This window comes from Aricia agestis, chromosome 18 (assembly GCF_905147365.1).
Source record: "Aricia agestis chromosome 18, ilAriAges1.1, whole genome shotgun sequence".
NCBI lineage: Eukaryota > Metazoa > Arthropoda > Insecta > Lepidoptera > Lycaenidae > Aricia > Aricia agestis.
In genome coordinates, this window is record NC_056423.1 from 2,133,137 (window position 1) to 2,152,551 (window position 19,415).

The following is a 19,415-nucleotide window of genomic DNA, read 5'->3' on the forward strand; positions in this document are numbered from 1 at the left end:
CGATAGTTTTGACCCTTCAAAGGGGGTTTTAGGATACTTGAAAATTGCTAAGGTATATAAAGTTGTTGGTCACAGGACACAGAGATATTAAACAACGATTGTTTTTGACATCTATGATGTTGGTAGTTTTTTTTTTTATGAAATAAGGGGGCAAACGAGCAAACGGATCACCTGATGGAAAGCAACTTCCGTCGCCCATGGACACTCGCAGCATCAGAAGAGCTGCATGTGCGTTGCCAGCCTTTTAAGAGGGAATAGGGTAATAGGGGAAGGTAGGGATGGAAAGGGAACGGAATAAGGGAGGATAGGGAAGGGAATAGGGTAGGGGATTGGGCCTCCGGTAAACTCACTCACTCGGCGAAACACAGCGCAAGCGCTGTTTCACGCCGGTTTTCTGTGAGGACGTGGTATTTCTCCGGTCGAGCCGGCCCATTCGTGCCGAAGCATGGCTCTCCCACGTCACAAAACGTAGTAGTAGTTGGTAGTTGGTACTTCGTGATTGCCATACACTATGTTGTATGCCATACACTATGTTGTATGCCATACACTATGTTGTATGCCATACACTATGTTATAATCCAGACGTTACTAGTTTTTGATGTTCTTACATGTACTACTACTATACAGTGGGAAGTGGGAACCGTACATTTTGCTGAGAAATTATTCTATTTATTTTCAATCTCTTTTCAAAATCGGTTCCATAGTATTCGTTGTCATCAAATTTTCAAAGTACTGATTCGTCTTTATATCATTTTGACTAATTTTGATGATTTTTAACCGACTTCCAAAATAAAAGTTTTATGCTGTGGATATATTTTTCCATGGTCACTTTTCTAGAACACGAACTGTCATGGGAAAAGCCTGCGTCCCTGAAATGAATCGTCGCAATTGTCAACAAATTGCGTAATGGCACCATTATGTGATTGATGCAAATATAGACACCATAATCGGTGGATAGTTAGGCAGATGGTACTTGGCAGGTGAAATATAGCCTAGTCGAAGAATACGTAGAGTTTTGGGTAGGCGGCTTTTCCAGCACAGAGTGCTAAGATCGATAACTATCATCGCTCTTTCGATGCGTTATGCTAAATTCCATTTACATTTTAGACTCGGTTCCCCGTCGAGATAAAAAAAAAAGGATTTCGTATTTCGACGGGGAACGGAATTATGATGAAAAAACTGAATTCCCTTTTTTCATGATGGCGGAAAACCTACAAGGTATTTTTTATTGACAATAGGCTACTTGACCTATATTCAATTTCATTGAACAAATGCATATTTCTAGTAGGAGTTGGCCTAGGAAACCTTATTTCACCCTTATCATCAAATAAAAGCTTATGATTGATAAACAAAGTCGATTTGAAAGTATGATTTTATGAAAATAGGATTTGTACTGACGAAAACGCTTTTGCGGTACTTCCGATTTGGATGTGACGTCATCAGACTCGTAATCCATACTAATATTATAAATGCGAAAGTATCTCTGTCTGTCTGTCTGTCTTGCTTTCACGCCAAAACTACTGAACCGATTGCAATGAAATTTTGTATACAGTTATTCTAGAGTCTGAGAAAGGACATAGGCTACATTTTGATGTGGGAAAATATCTTATTTCCATGAAAATATCGATGAAAATGAATTCGCATTGCGCGTGGCCAGCGCTCATCCCGGGGGTCCTGGGTTCGAGTCCCGCAGGCGGAACAAAAAGTTTTCAATGTTCCTGGGTCTTGGATGTGTATTAAAATAAAATTTCAAAAATCTTAAACATATTTTATGTATAATATTATAAAAAATCCAGAAATATATCGATGCAATGAACATTTTAGTTCTAATACGATTCAACAGATGGCGTTTTATTTTTTACTTTATTGTAACATAGAACTAATCATACTTATTAGTTAGTATGTTTTTGTTTATAGTTTTTAAAACGTTAGAATATTATGTTTAATAATATAATCACTTGGTATAATAATAATCAATCTATCTTATCTTATAGAACTCCTACTGCATTTCTAATATATGTGACAAGTTGACAACAGAAGGCGCTCTAAAATAAAGGAGTTCGAGTGTACCGTGTTGGCCTATATTCCATCCAGAAAATATATCAATGCAATCAACATTTTAATTCTAATATATGAAAACAGATGGCGTTTTAATTTTTACTTTATTATTGTAACAGAACTAATCATACCTACTTTACTATATAATATTGTTTTTATTCATAACTAGCTGTTGCCCGCGACATCGTCTGCGTGGACTTTAGTTTATAGCGCGCGGTGTCAACAAAATTTGTGTCAAATTTAAAAACTTTTTAAAACCCTGGTAAGTGCTTCCGGTGTAGCGCGGCCCTTAATTAATCAAAATACCCAAAAACAGCTATGCAGTGTGCACATAATCTATACTAATATTATAAATGCGAAAGTATCTCTGTCTGTCTGTCTGTCTGTCAGTCTCGCTTTCACGCCAAACGCCAAAAGTATCTCTGTCTGTCTGTCTGTCTGTCTGTCTGTCAGTCTCGCTTTCACGCCAAACGCCAAAACTTCCGAACCGATTGTAATGAAATTTTGTATACAGATAGTCTAAAGCCTGAGAAAGGACATAGGCTACTTTTTTACTGGAAAAAGGGTTGTAAGGGGGTGAAAATGCGTAAATTTGTTCAAATTAAGTTAGTTCCAACAATTCATAATAGATGGCGCCGTGCGTCTTCTACATCGCGCTGACGATTGCTCAAAAGTCTTTCTATAAGACGTGGTATCATCTTACATTTAAGTTTCGATTTTTTTCGATTGTTATATCTATTCTACGGTATTAAATAACTCAGTACTTTATCTGTGCAGTGACGTAACCTTAAATCTATCAATGATAAATAGTTTATGGGTAAAGTTGTGTAATTGGAGGGCTAAATAAGCTTTAAAATTTGGCATAAAATATAAAGTTTAATATAAAAAAATGAAATACTTAATGTGTGCACACTGCACAGCTGTATTGATTTAAGGGGTACCAGGGTTTTTTTATAAAAGCTTTTGACACCAATTTTGTTGACATCGCGCGCTATAAACTGAAGTCCACGCGGACGAAGTCGCGGGCAACAGCTAGTTTAATATATTTTATTTATCGCGCTCGTTATATGTAAGTTTATTTGTACATAAATAATAAGAATAAGCCTAGAAATATTTTTTAAATATATTTTCTTGAATAAATCAAATAAAACATCAGTTTTATATATTATCTCCATTTATTGTAGACGGGAAATGAAATGGCCAAAACTTTTCTCCAAAAGTTTTCCACATTACAAATTGTTTCTAATTTCTTATTTAATTCTTTATAATTTTTGGACACTTTTAGACTCGTACATTTAGCACATAAAATTTTTTTCAATAAAGAGAGTCTAAAATACAAAACGTATGACGTCACACTATGGCGGACAGTGTTTTCGGCGCCATTTATAAGGCATATATTTCAATCAATATTTTTATGGATTTCTACTGTGTAAAATATTAAAATATTAGTTTTTTTTTTGTGAAAATGAATGATTAAGAAGCGATTAGCATGAAGAAAAAAATTAGGTCAAGTAGCCTATTTGAACTTAAGCTTTTCTACCCACGTAATATCTAAAATTTGGCTTTCTCGGTGCATTTGCATTTCCAACCCGATTTTTTCGACGTAATGACAGGACGATCTAAGCCAAATGACATAGACACACTCACATAGACAGACAGACACGTCAAACTTATAACACCCCCCTTTTCATCGCCGGTTAAAAACAAGTTAGAAAATTATTGTAGACATTTGCATTGAAGACGTAACATATTATATCATCAGGTACGTATTCACCTTCAATAGGTGGAAATGCGTAGTGAAAAATCAACGGAAAATGCTCATTTGGACGAAGGCTAAACTACTCAACCGAGAACACTTATGATATTGGCATACATTTTACGTGGCAGTTGGCACATATGCGCACTGATGTATGGCGTAACGCTAAAAGGAATCTTAAGTTATTGATTTAGAATCCACTTTTGAGTAATCCGAAATGCTTCCGCCTTAACTATTTTTATTAAGGATGCATTGATTATAGTAAAGGCTTGGCTTGGCAACCGAGTTGCTGATGAGGCTAGTATTTGTAATATTTAATAGAAGAAAACGTTTCCATAGTCATAGAGGTGGTGGTTGTCATAGATGACCTCAATGTAAGTTTTTCCTCTCAGAATTTACTTAATGTTCTTTTATTCTCTACTAGAAAAAAAATAGTTTGTTATTATTTTTAGCAATATTCCGCGAAATAAACTTCCACCTTTAAGTAAATGAGTGAGTGTACGCATAGGCATGCATACAGCACCTCCCTCCTCCCACACTGCCTATGCGTACACTCGCATGCAAGAACCTGCAAACACCACCACCACACAAGCAACAATGTTGGCAAATCCGTGCAAGGCCCCTCACCACCATGCAGGTTGAAAACCTCGACGCGCGTTTCGCCCCAACACCGGAGCATCCTTAGGATTTGGAACTAACTACGAACAACGTCCGTCAAGGTTCGTAAAGTCCACATCCTAAAGATGCTAAATTGCTTGTGTCACTTGACACTAGTAAATGGTATTAGTTGTTACCATCCAGGGGAGCATCGCTTACTGATCTGTCTGCTTATTTCCTGCACAAGAATGATGTTACAAGTCTCACATATCTTTCAACGAATTCGGAGGTTCACTGGCCTGTCTAATACGTTTATAATTACACCCCGATGGTAAACACACTCATAGTTTTTTTGCCTCACGAGATCAACTTCTAAAACAATCGCTTTCACATTCTTTTGTTATAATTTAGGTGGTCACTGTGACAGATAGTGTAATACTAATGCGAGTATACCACTGACCTCCATAATTATACAAGTCCGCTGGACTTATGATACCCTTTGAAATGACAGCAATTTTTTGTGCCTATTTGAAGCGCAATCAGCGCCCCCAATGCAGGGGAAGAGAACTAAATCTGACGTAAAAATGACGTTTGAAAGTCGCCATATTGGCGCTGATAGCGGTAGTGGGAGTACTTGGAACTAATACTAGTGATGACAACCAATAACGATTAAGCGGCCATTTGCAAGTTACGTCAGATTTATTTCTCTTCCCCCGCATTGGGGGCGCTGATTCCGCTTCAAATAGGCACAAAAAGCAGGTGGGTATCATAAGTCCAGCGTACTTGTATAATGGAGGTCAGTGAAGTATACTAATACTCGAAAGTGTGTTTGTCTGTTACCTTTTCAAGGCTAAAACGCTGAACTGATGTTACTGAAAGGTATGGAGATGCTTTGAATCCCAGGAAAGGACGTAGGATACCTTTTATCCCGAAAAAATGTACGGCTTCCGATAAGCGAATGTCACACAAAAAATGTTTTTTCAACGCTGCTACTTTCACAGTCATTCACAGTTGCGAACTCTACATAATAAGTCATACATATTGACACACCCTATAGCATTATCACTTTGTTTTGTTACACCCTGTAGATCCTTTTTAGGGTTCCGTACCCAAAGAGTAAAAACGGGACCCTATTACTGAGACTTCGATGTCTGTCCGTCTGTCTGTCTGTCTCCAGGCTGTAACTCAAGAACTGTAAGAGCTAGAGAGTTAAAATTTTCACAGATTGTGTATTTCTATTGCCGCTACAACAACAAATACTTAAAACAAAATAAAAATATTTAAGGGGCTGCCATACGATAAACGTGATTTTCTTAACATTTTTTGCTCGTTATTAATGATGACAACAGGTAGCCACATGAAATATTCACAAATTACTCAGTTTTATTTGTACTTCAAATATTTCATAATAAAATTTTAATAAAATTAATAATTAATCCCATACAAAAACACTCATAGTTTTCTTATTTTTGCTCTACAGTGGTATGGAACCCTTCGTGCGCGAGTCCAACTCGCACTTGACCGATTATTATTTTAATATCCTAGTACCTTCTTGCGAGTTCAGTATATTCTAGAATAAGTACTAAGGTGACATAAATCAACAGCAATTCTATAGAATTATATTGATCAATGGTATTTTTTTCTCCATTGTATTGCAATCGATGGATCGACGTAAGACAATAATTAAGTGTCATATTTAACGTGATAATCGGTATTTCTTCAGATTTACTATGAAACAATAAATATGTCATTAATACTTGCTCGCTTTAGTTAATTCTTTTAAAAACACTTAACATCCTTTTTCTTAGATATGCAAACTTTTCGGTTGACGACAATATTCATAATATTATTATGTCAAAACTCAAAACAGCCCTAAACAACCCTAAAGGCCTTTGTTGCAAAGCCTTACTGCCGCGCTTAGAATGGAACATTAATTACTTAAATGCAATTGATTTAAACTTTTGACATAAGCCCCATACATTATCTGTCAAACTCTTCATAAAATCGAAGGTTAATTGTAATTAAATGTCTCTGAGTACGGCGGTAAGATACAGAAGAAAAAAATATAATGTTGAAGTACTTAATTATAAAATATTTCCTAAAAAAAAAACGTCTCCACGTCCTTTCCCTGATTATATGCAGTCTTTACTTGTCTCTAGCCCATTCTTACATACCAATTTTGTGCCATCTACAAAGTTCAACTTTAAATAGAACATTTTTACGATTCTTAAACAATAAATTGATGCAATTATATAACCATTATGTTGATATTACGGTTTGGACTTAAGTGTGAGAAAGGTGCACCCCAAAACGGCGCATTTATGTCTTTGACCTGGTCAAAAGATGGAAGATAAGCACTTGAAACTCCTCTGGTTAACTGTTGTTTTGTACTTTTTTACCCTCGTCTGAATCTTTCTTTCTGCAAAATCCGTTTACAGCTAACACAAACTTTTTTGAGTCGTCATCAGAATAGCTAACCTCCTTTACCGTTATGCTGCCTTAGTGGTCATGTATTGAATCAAATGTATTATTTAGGGTTCCATACCCAAAGGTTAAAAACGGGACCCTATTACTGAGACTTCGATGTCTGTCCGTCTGTCCGTCTGTCCGTTTGTCTCCAGGCTAGAATTCTGAAATTTTCACAGAGTGTGTATATCTGTTGCCGCTATAACAACAAATACTAAAAACCAAATAAAATAAATATTTAAGGGGGGCTATCATACAACAAACGTGATTTTTTTGGCCTTTTTTGCTCTATATCAATAATGACAACAGGTAGGTACTTGAATTTTTCTCAAAGTCCTTAATTATAATATGTGTACTTTAATATTTAATAATAATATTAAAATAAAATAAAAAAATTTGCTCTATAATGGTACGGAACCCTACGTGCGTGAGTCCGAGTCGCACTTGGCCGATTATTTTAACTCTGGATCTTCCTTTATTATCAATTAATAATTATCATAGAAACATTGTTTACCTTGTTTCCCGTTATGTTACATATTTAGTGGTTTTAGTACATGGGATTTACTATCCATACTAATATTATAAACGCGAAAGAGTGTCTGTTTGTCTGTTACCTCTTCACGCCCAAACAGCTGAAACGATTTTGCCACAAGATGAGATACTTATTGAATTATTTACTGTTGGTTGTTGTAAAATGTTGTTTTATGGAAATAAATTTTATTATAATATTATTATATTTTGAGTGCAGAAAAAAATGTACGGTTCCCGCTTAATTATGGAATTTCGGGCCAACAGGCGTAATCTGGCAATCGATATTTGGAAGGTACGCGAGTATTTTTTCGATCGCGTAACAGCTCTTTATTTGCTATTTTGACATGTCTTCGCGCGTTGATTTAGGGTCAAATTGTGGACATGGAAATGCGATAATGACTCGTATGACTGAAGGTCACGTCATTTTCCATGGCGGGCTGACGTCGTCCGTGACGTCCTGACCTCGTAGCGTGAGGCCTGACGTGCATGCTGCACGAGACCCATTCGGTCAATGACTTGAGCTTCCTCAGTCATTCACTCTTCCTTTCATTCATTTGTACGTTTTCAAAATATTTTGAAAAGACGCTACTGAAAAAGGCTTCAAAAAATTTTTCCTTAATTTTTTTTTCGCCTGAAAAGCTTAGAGCCTTTCTTTAGAAGACACTGTATTCGACTTTGCCTGCAAAAATCCTAAATTATAAAAAACACCAACAAAAAAACTTTTTTCTAAACGTCGCGTCGGTTGAAATTGGTAATCAAGTCACATTATCATCATAATATTACTACTATCTTGTCATCATAATATTTTTGCTTAAGCAGTTTGCTAGACCCTGTAGAAATAGAATTTAGAATCAAGAATGAAATTTTTATTATGTTTGCACTAGCATTACTTTGCAAAAAATTATGATGTTCGTTTGGTGTAACATCATCTCAAAGTTTGTGAAAAACTCTAAGGGCCTTCCCCACTTCCTGATAAGTTCTGGATAGACTATCCACTATTTAACTTGACAGAGTATATCATGTATGGAGAATCTGTCAAGAAAATTCTGAATAGCCTATTCGGCACTTTATCAGAAAGTGGTAAAACAGGCCCTAAGTGTACTTAGTCTCTACTCTATGATAAAATTACAAGTATTAACAGAATATTTCTTAAACCTATCTTTAAATTACAAATCATATTATCATTAAAATAGCATTAATATAGAGTCAAATACCCTGGTCTATTTAATACGGCCCGCTAATGATGAATTATTGTTTAATGCTCCACTCTATTTGTTTTTATTAATTTGTGGTATCTAAAGGTTATATGGGACAGAAAAATATGTTGCGTCGACTTTACTACAAAAATTTTTCTTTTTAAGTATTTTCGCTTAAAATCTTATACAAATAAAAGTCTCATTAAAACTTAAGAACGGCTGAACTATTCGTGGAAGTCCAGTGAATATTTATATGGTGAGAAAATTCAGGAGTCATGTAATACGAAGTTCACGGGTCATCGACTAGTTTATTTCGCCGAGGTCAACAAACGTGTGATCTGAGGCTTTCTTATTTACTGCCCATGGTGCGTATACTATTTATCACCTCGACGGAGGCGGAAAACGGCAACATCGGTAAGCGCAGCGGGACGAAAGTTGACGTTTTCCACCCGGAGGTGAGAAAAATCATTTATTTATAGTTTATACAATACATAATATTATGAAAAATGAAGAGATTTGTATACAATAGGTTATAAATAATTAATATTAGGTAAATAGACAATTGATATCGATAGGTACTAAACTTTTTGTATCGGTTTCTTGGTTGTCTTAGGAATTAAATAAACATATTTTTTATTACAACATTAATTGCTAAAAGCACTTAGTTTTTTAATGTTGAGTTCTGGTTCACCATCACGGAATTGAAAGCGAATATCTTACTCGGCAGTTTTGTCTCTGTCACTCACCATAAAGTGAGCAGTAACAAAACATCTGGATAAAATATTACATTCTGGGTAAGGCACTTCTTAGGCGATTAACAGCTTCCTACATCTTATTAATCGCTTTAATTATAATCCTAATCTTAGTTTCTTTATGTGTTTCTTTATATAAACGAAACTTATAATATACCACAGTCTACAGTAATAAAAAAATTGGGCAAGCACGACAATAATTTTAAAGAAAACAAAAAATAATCATCAAAATCGGTTTATAAACGACGAAGTTATCCGCGAACAGGCATAAAAAAGCACATAATATTATATTCTCCTTAGTGAAGTTGATGAAAAAAAATAAGAAGCGACGCTCCATGGCTCCTCTGTTCCGCATTACTCACGCCGCCCGTCGATTTTGTTGATTTATTCAAAGCGTCCCCGCGTAAACCACATGTATACGAGCTTTAAATTATTATATCATGCACACGGGGCCTTAATTTTAATATCACATAAATCACACCATTATTTGTAACTCGATTATCTTGTAATCGTCGACTACAATATGTCTGGTTAAGTACCTCATCGATTTCTTATGCGTATTCAATAGTAAGTAGAGTCGGGTATTTCAACGGTTAATTCGGCCAAAAATGCGTAAATCTAAAGATTTGGGTCAAATGTCATGTCATCTCTGTCATTTTTAACGCCCGCTACAAAATTCTAGTGAAATCAGTTCAGTGGTTGGGGCGTGAAGAGGCAATAGAGAGACACACAGTTAATATTTGTACAAACATTATGGATTTGGCTGGTATACTTTTTTTATGACTTATGGGGGAAAACGAGCATACGGCGGGGCTAAAATGGTCGCTTTGAAGAATCATGATATGAATCATAACATGATTCATTTTTCTTAAATCGCAAAATGCAACTCTGCTTGCAATTCATTTCTGTATTTTTGTACTGATTTGACATTTGTCAGTTTGACAGTTTTGACAATTCATTTGCTGAATTGATTGAGAGGAATTGCTAAATGTGACCATTTTAGCCCAGCGGGTCACCTGATGGAAAGCAACTTCCGTCGCCCATGGACACTCGCAACATCCGTAGAGCTGCAGGTGCGTTGCCGGCCTTTTAAGAGGGAATAGGGTAATAGGAGAGGGTAGGGAAGGAAATAGGGGAGGGTAGGGAAGGGAAAAGGGTAGGGGATTGGGCCTCCGGTAAAGTCACTCACTCGGCGAAACACGTTTCACGCTGGTTTTCTGTGAGCCCGTGGTATTTCTCCGGTCGAGCCGGCCCATTCGTGCCGAAGCATGGCTCAGTACATAGTAGTTCCACTTCTCATGTAAGAAATGAGGCGGATTCATAGTTACAACTTACAAGTTATTTTACAAATTAAATCACAAAAACATGTTGTTTTCTACTACAATACGCTTGTAAACTTGTAAAGGCAATGATGAAATGAACAAAGCCACAATTATACTTTTTAATCCGATTTTTTATTGCTTCAATTTTGCCCTTAGGGTGTTTACATGTTCATATTTTTATCAAGCATTGACACACAGACAAGCGAAATTTCAGAAAAAGGGTCCCTTTTTTACCCTTAATTTGGGTATGCTAAGAAGATCACTCTGTGTTCGATTTTTAAATATCTTTGCGCCTATTTCCCTTCCTTATTCCCGATCTAAATGTTATGAGCGGCCTGTATTTTTGCATTTGAATAGTAGTAAAAGTGATCTACATTATTTTATTATCTATTCCATGTGACCACTAGCCTACTGAGTCAGGAGTCACGCAAGGTTGTTTACTTACGCCATTCTTGTTTATCGCTTCTTAGCCTCTGTGAAAATTAACACTTATAATTTACGCTTACCTATTTGATAACTCTTAAGTTTTAGTTAAGAGTGAAAAGGTATATTATTTGTTCGTATTTTAAAACATGGGTGTTAACTGTTACGTATATTATCTACTTTGACGTGTCGGTTTGTCTTTTTTTTTTAATGAAATAAGGGGGCAAACGAGCAAACGGGTCACCTGATGCAGAGACCAGCCATACATATTTATTCCTCTATGCCTGATGGAAAGCAACTTCCGTCGCCCATGGACACTCGTAGCAACAGAAGAGCTGCAGGTGCGTTGCCGGCCTTTTAAGAGGGAATATGGGTAATAGGGGAGGGTAGATAAGAGAATAGGGGAGGGTAGGGAAGGGAATAGAGAAGGGAATAGGGAAGGGAATAGGGGAGGGTAGGGGATTGGGTCTCCGGTAAACTCACTCACTCGGGGAAACACAGCGCAAGCGCTGTTTCACGCCGGTTTTCTCTGAGCCTGTGGTATTTCTCCGGTCGAGCCGGCCCATTCGTGCTGAAGCATGGCTCTAACACGTCAAAACCTCTTCACGGTTTGTGCGTAGCATAGAAACGTGTGGGCCAATATTGATCAAGTTTTCTATGTTTAAAAACTGATGTCATCAAGAGTATCTAATGAAATATGTTTCATCATCATCAGCTCGCTTTCTGCTGTAAAATTTGGGGGGAGAGGATTTTCTAAAGCTTAGAATGTAAACTAAATCAAAGCTACAATAATGAAGATATAATCAATCTTAAAGGAATAGTAATTAAGGAGGAGGAGTAAGGAGTAGTACTATTTATATATTTTATAAAATTAGGGGGCAAACGAGCAACATGATGTAAAGCAACTACCGTCGCCCATAGACACTTGCAACATCAAAAGATGCAGGTCCATTGCAGGTCCATTGCCGCCATTTTAAGAGGCAATACGCTCCTTTCTTGAAGGTTTGCAGGTCGTGTTGGTCCAGAACTGCTGGCTACAGTAATTGGTTCCAGAGTTTTACTGTGCGTGGCAGAAAGTTACGCGAGAAACGCACGGTGGAAGACTGCCACACACCAACAGAATTTTAGACCAAAAAATTGTTTCAGCGTCTCTTCATCTCCTTCCCTAACAAGCTGTCTCTTTCCAGCATTAACCAAAGACGTCGTCAACTTTAGACCTAATAATATCAGACCAATAACCAAAGAAGACATATCCTCTTTAGACCTAAATATTGTACCCATATCCATATCTTTCACTAACAAGCTGTCTCTTTCCAGCATCAAGCCACCGACCAAGGACGGCGTCACGAAAAGCAACCCCAGCAAACGGCACCGAGAGCGGCTCAATGCTGAACTGGACACCCTGGCCTCCCTGCTGCCCTTCGAACAGAACATCCTCAGCAAACTCGACCGGCTGTCCATACTGCGGCTGTCAGTCAGCTATCTGCGAACGAAGAGCTACTTCCAAGGTATGTTAGCCTGGTATCTTGAAATGAAAATGTTGTATTGGCCGTACTGAGAGTGGTTTAATGATTAATTAAATTAATTTAATGATGACATAAGCTGCACACATTTTCCGTCGAAATCGTCATTCAATTAAAGTTAGGTGATCATTAAATGTCTCTGAAGTCTGAAGAAGAAGCAGTTAATCATGAATTCATAATGCTAAGTACTCACATACGGTTTTATTCGATAGTTTTACTCCAAATCGAGTAATAATGTGGTCCTGTGTGGACCGCAAAACTCACAGTTCGAAGTATCGCATCTAGCCGGCTCGAAGGCTCGCATCGAGCCAGCTCGATGGAATTAAATATTTAGAGTAAAACTGAAGTACTATAATTGTATAATATTCTGTGGTAAAACTATTTAGCAATTGTGTGGACGAAAGCCCGAGCCGTGGTTTTTACTCGACGTGATTGCTTGAGCAAAACCGTATGTGAGTACAGAGTACTTAGCATTAGACGAGTCACAATTATTATACTTACCTTAAAAAATTTAATATTAATATGTCAAAAATTGTATATTTTTGTGACTCATAATATTATGGGGCTATAAGGCACTCTGGCCAAGCCTATGCTTGGATCAAAGACATCCAATATCTACTAATGCTTACAAGGGTTATTGTAAAAAGTTATCTTTATTTAAATGAGATTATCATCATATTGTAAGTAATAATAATAATAATAATAATAATAGCTCCCACACCGGTTTCGGTGACGGTGGCCGGTTTCATTGAAACCAGGCCAGCTACGCAGGAGTAATTTTTATAGTGCCCAAGTGTGTGCGCAGTACACAAGAGCACTCTCTATTCCTTTACTCTCATAACCCAGTGGGACGGCAGACCGACACGACCGGCGAGAGATCAGGCGCAGGACCGACTTTTTACATGCCCATCCGACGCATGGATCATCTTACTTGTCAGACAATCAGGTGATCAGCCTGCATTGTCCTAACCAAACTTGGAAATAACATGTTTCCAACGCGGGAATCGAACCCACGACCTCCGAGTCAAGAGCCGCGCTCTGTACCACTAGACCACGGAGGCGTTCATTGTAAGTATAATCATTTCAAATATGGATCATAATTTATTTTTCATTCTCGTGGATGGTGCATTAGGTAGGATTCCAATATTATTTAGTAACGCAGTAGTAAAAAAAAAAAAAGGTAGGAAAGTATAATTTCTTCCATAACTTCGTTATTCAGAATACCTGAGTTACTTCGCAAATCGCAATACTAATTAAATCGAGTAGCAGGTATCGATTTCTTATGCGGTATGACTAACAGTGGAAGCTGGCTATAAAATTTACTGACATTATATACTTCGAGCCCTTTTGAACTGTATTCCCATTGTAATAAGGGTGAAATGACGTGATTATATCGGTATGCAGTTTTGTTTGAAGACCTTATGATATATTATTGAGATGAAAAGATAAGGCTTATTAACAATGTTTTGCAAAAATCTGTTTGGCCACCAAAGTTGTGTTGCAGCCAAATCGTTCCAGTGGCTTAGAGCGTGACACTTGACTTGAAGGTCGTGGGTTCGATTCCCGGGTTCGAATGCAACAAAAATGTTGTTTTCATGTTTGGTAAGAATAAGGTTTACCACTGATTAGCGAGAACTAAGTAAAATATTCTGTTTTAGGGTTCCAAAGAGAGCCATAGGTGCAGGACTCGAAGAAATAATATACCTTTTGCCATTTTTCGTCTTTCTTTCTCGGTAAAAAAAAAGGTTAAGTTGGATCTAGCGCCTTATTCTGATGACTAAAATGTCACATTCACAATAGCGCCCCTTATTTCTAAAACCTTGGGATTAAGGAACTTCACTCTTTTTGAGTATTTGTGTAAATAGTGCTCTAGTATTTTTTTATATAAACGGCAAACGAGCAAACGGGTCACCTGATGGAAAGCATTTACCGTCGCCTACGGACACTGCGCAGGATTCGTTGCCGGCCTTTTAAGGGGGAATACGCTCTCTTCTTTTATCTGTACGATGGTAAAAAATACCCTCTTAGTATCGTCGGATAAAAATTAAGGCCATAAACACATAGAGCGAAGCAATTAAAATACAAATGAAGCAAGTAAATCGTCACGTATGGACGAAGCCGGCGCAATCGGTGGGGGGTAGTATATGTGTTGGCATTTGGTATACTCTTGTATGAAGACTGGTGTGGAGAAAAGTTTTAAAAAGTACATTATTAACCGACTTCTATAAAGGGGGACGTTTCTCACTCGCAGTCTATCATGGATGACATGGATGACAGTGATCTTGACAGACGTAAAAAACAGGTCAATATTGTGCAGGCTAGCTAGAAAATTTTATGTACAAAATATACTCTAATCATGGGGATTCTAAGGTATACTTTCTACCGTACCTACCCATAATAATATTAAAGATTTTTTTTTTTAATATTAAAGTTAATTAAAGTAACGATTTCTCAAGTTGCTGGTATCAAGATCGTTGTGATTTGTGATCTTATATTTTTTTCTGAAACAGTTTTTTTCGCGAGTGTACTCAAAAAAGCGATACATATAATTAAAGGATTGTTGAGTTGAATCCGCCGCGCCGCGGGGTACAACTCACAAGTCCGAAATATCCGAATATTCGAATATCGAATATCGGTAGCGATTGAATTATTTCGCTCATTACTAGGGTTGCCAGTCACTGTGTACTAATGTTCAAAGTTTTTTTTTTTCGAAGTCCTTATGTCTTATACCTAACCTACCCCTCTTTCCCTAATTCACACTTTTTACAATTATGTAATGTAATAATTAATTATGTTATTCATATCATATTAATGAAATTAAATATAATAATTAAATGAAGAATTGGACGAATATGTAAAGAAAAAAATATAAATGAGTTTTATGACAAAACATTTACCAAGTATAACTTCTTAAGTAATATATATATAATAAAGACAAAAAATATATTTGAAGATTAATAATATTATGTTCTGAGCCAAAATTTTGTTATAAATAATATTTTCATCGTGAAGGACATAAAAATAATGTCAAGAATATTAAACGAACAAAGAACCTTCAAGACAGCCTTGGCGGAAGACGAGGTAATAGGTGGTTAAAACTTACTAGATTAGTTTACTACAAGGTTGCACAAAAGTTTGTAAACATGTAATAATACTTTAATTAATGTTTAGTTAGTATTTTTCTGATTTCTGTAATATGCTCGTAATCTTTTACATTATAACATTGACAACTTAGTTAGACCAAAAAAGCATACCTATCTGTGTAAATGATTTTGACTAAAGATTGACAAATTAAGACTTGTGAATTTTTTTATCCTTCCTGTATTTTTAAATAAATACGAGTGACAACCCTATTAATATTACGCATAAATCGACATTATGAGTGTAACTGTAATCGCATACTTAGTGTTTCTGCAGTAGCAGTCGGATATCTTTCATTAGAATTATTTATTTTATGCCTGAAACTATAATTTTTCGGAGTAATGCTTTGTGTTCGACAATATTATGAAAATATTATGTCTTCTTATAAACGCTTATCTCGAGACCAAAATATCTATTGTGTTTTAACTTTTTAATAACAGTCTATTTAACAACATTTGACATAATATAATAGCTACATCGCGTTGTGCCACAAAAGCAAGGGTATTTACTATTATACCAATTTAATGTTTATGGTAGACAATTATATACACTCAGTGGAAATGTCAAAATACAGAATTTTCCTTTATTGGAACGATGTTCCTTATCGCGCGTTGCGAAAGAAGGATAGATAGACAGACAGAAAAACATTAGAGACAGAAAAAATTAAGACGCAACTCAAAGTTGTAACGACACTTTTTGTGTCGTTGTAACGTTGTAAGCCACGACTCTCTGTCTCTCTCTCTCTCTCATAGAAAGCAAGTTATTTTCGTTTCGTCTTTCTATTTCGCATTGAACAGTGTGGTGTAGCAACGATTTTTTTTTTAACGAAGCTCCTTTTTCTTTTGTTCAGTGTATACGGGTTTTTTGGTACTTAAGAATAACTTCGTTCCATCCGGGTGTCCCTTAACACCTCTCAAGTTTTTGTTTGTTCACAAAATCCACCGTCAATTAAATTCGTTTTCACCAATCCGAAGCACTAAGCATACAATATAAACTCAGTAGAAATGTAAAACTACACAATTTTTAGTACCTAAAGGGTATTTAAAATTTTTATTTTATTTTATTTTATTTTATTTGGGTGGCTTACAGCTAACAATATTATATTAAGCTTAAAAGATAGTTAACAAAAAAGCCAATTACAAGCCTCCACAGATAACAGTTACTTTAGAGTAGGTAATTGGTGTAAGATAAAACATACAATTAATAATATAAATAACAACAAACAACAATTTTAACAAATTAGTGACAGTAAGATTATTTATAATAAATAATAATTATTTGCTTAATATGCGTATTGCTTAATTTTTCCATTGACCATAATTGTAGGTATGTCCTTATCCATATAATGCATTCAAAGTACAAACTATGATAACACAGGAGATGAAAAAAAAAAAAAATTATCTAATAACATATTTATCATATTATTATGTCTGGGTGTCTGCCTAGAATCGCGGTATTTATAGAAGCTAGGCTACTTGTGAAAAGATCGATAGTGGGTTCCGACTTAGCGAGCTCATTAAACAGTCTCATTGACCTCAAAAAGAATGAATTTTGCCTGTAAGAGGTACGCGCATGAGGTATGTGCAGAATATTTCTTATGCGACAGTGGCGTGGTGGTATATTTAGGTTGTGTGTGTGAAAATGTGAAACTACACATTTTTTGTCAGGGTTCCGTACCTAAAGGGTATAAACGGTTCTTTTTTTATTCACCAAAGCCACTATCATAATACATTAGTATTCACCAATCCAATGTACCAGGTATACATAAGCTCGTCTTTTTCAGCCCCAATACCGTGCCTGCCTCCGCGAGGTACCGGAAGAGGGTATTGATCGATGCTAATGCCTATTGATGCAGGCTGGGGGCCTGGTGGAGTGGGGGCTCCTCCCAAATACTTTCTGGGACGAACTGTCACCAGCAGTATTTCCGGAATCCGGACCAATACGACCTGCAAACCTTCAAGAAGAGAGCGTATTCCCTTTTAAAAGGCCGGCAATGCACCTTATATATAATATATAATTATTGTCTTTAATAATAATAATATTTTGTTTATAATATTGTGCTTGACATAACGTGGAGAGGAGATTTTAAACTTGGCATAAGAAACAAGAAACGTAGGAAAAAAATTCGTACCAGGAAGTTTTTTGGACCTTAAAGGTCCAAAAAAATCATAACAAGATTAGCTAAAGTAGATACACAATTTACCAGAAATCTATGAAAATTAATAAACAATTAAATACTTAAGTAATAAAAACAATAATAGTTACAATCATCGAGTTATAATATTAGGATTTAGGACATTCATGGTTACAATAATATTGTTTAAAATATATTATTTAGGTATTTTATGTAAAGTACCTACCACAAAATATTTAATTGTTAAATTCATGTTATTTATTATACCTCACTAAAGTAAACAGTGTACTATTTTTCTATCCTCTGACTTGTAAATGGGCTTTTTCAGCAGCTATTTCAATTAATTCTTATCGCTTTCAGTACCGCCCCTAGAAATTCTATTACTCGTATTTACAACAAAGGCACATTAAAAATTAATATTGAAAGCAAAAACGAGTATCTGAATATTAAATCTTAACACAGTTCAATAAAAAACCGTTTAGCGACCGCCATGATTGATTATGGCGTTATCGGCCATTTTGTGGCGTCCGACATTTTGTTTATCGTGAAACTCGAAAAAAATATAATTTCTCACCCTTATCGCTGTTTTAATTGTTTTTTTGATCTTGCTGTGTGCATTTTGATGTTGTTTTGGAAAATTAGGTCGTTGCCTGATTTTGCTGCGGAAAGTTTTTCTCTATCTGGTGATATTACTATCAACTCTTATTTTATTAAAATTTGGCTCCACCAGCATTAATATGGATTTATGTTCCAATTGATATTCCTGACCTGCCATTACTTTAGCTACAAATGCAGAAAGACTTAACATTTTTTCTTTCTTTCTTTCTTTTCTTCTATATTTCCTTGTCTCAACTTTGAACCTTCTCAACCTTACCGTCTTATTAAAAGTAGGGGCAAAAGCATTATTTTTATGCATCAATTCACTAATACATGTGATATATTCGCTGTTGTGTGTGTATGTGTGTTGTGTCGTATTTTTCCGCTTGTTCACACCGCTGACGCGCTATGAATCACAAATTTTGTACAGTCACACACAAAAATTAATTATGTATTTGTAAGAGCGCACAAATGTTTGTTGTGAGCACTTACAAATAAATAATTTTTGTGTGTATTGTATGCGGTGTTTTATGTCAAATACTATATATTATGTGCCAGTGGCAAAGGATGGCTCAGAGGAAAGCTCTTTCTCCATCTCTTTATGCTTCACGCATTCCCGGCGGATTGGGGATATCGGCCGGGGTATGAGGGATTCTCCTGCGGTCTACACACTAAAACTCCACCCGCTTAAAGCAGAGGAAGCCCTAGCCTTAATATTTAGACGAGATGGCCCGGACGAGTGTAAACAATTGATACATGAATTATATGAATAATTCATATATGAATTGTTTATATGAATAAGATTAACATAAGATTCAACAGATATGCTCTATTATCCTAAGTAATACTGTAAATTCTGCGTGCTGTTAAGCTAATGTTAAATTTGATTACACCTATTTAGAGATATTATTTTCGCATT

The 19,415-nt window shown here is 36.0% G+C and overlaps 1 protein-coding gene across 1 annotated transcript in view; it reads left to right on the forward strand.

The window, feature by feature from the left end:
• The window catches only part of LOC121736056 (aryl hydrocarbon receptor), a 126,253-nt gene that overhangs the window by 52,420 nt on the left and 54,418 nt on the right, over positions 1-19,415 (forward strand). The window contains exon 2 of the mRNA XM_042127100.1: positions 12,419-12,609. The gene's annotated coding sequence lies outside the window, so the exon portion shown is untranslated. The remainder of the gene's footprint in view (positions 1-12,418; positions 12,610-19,415) is intronic.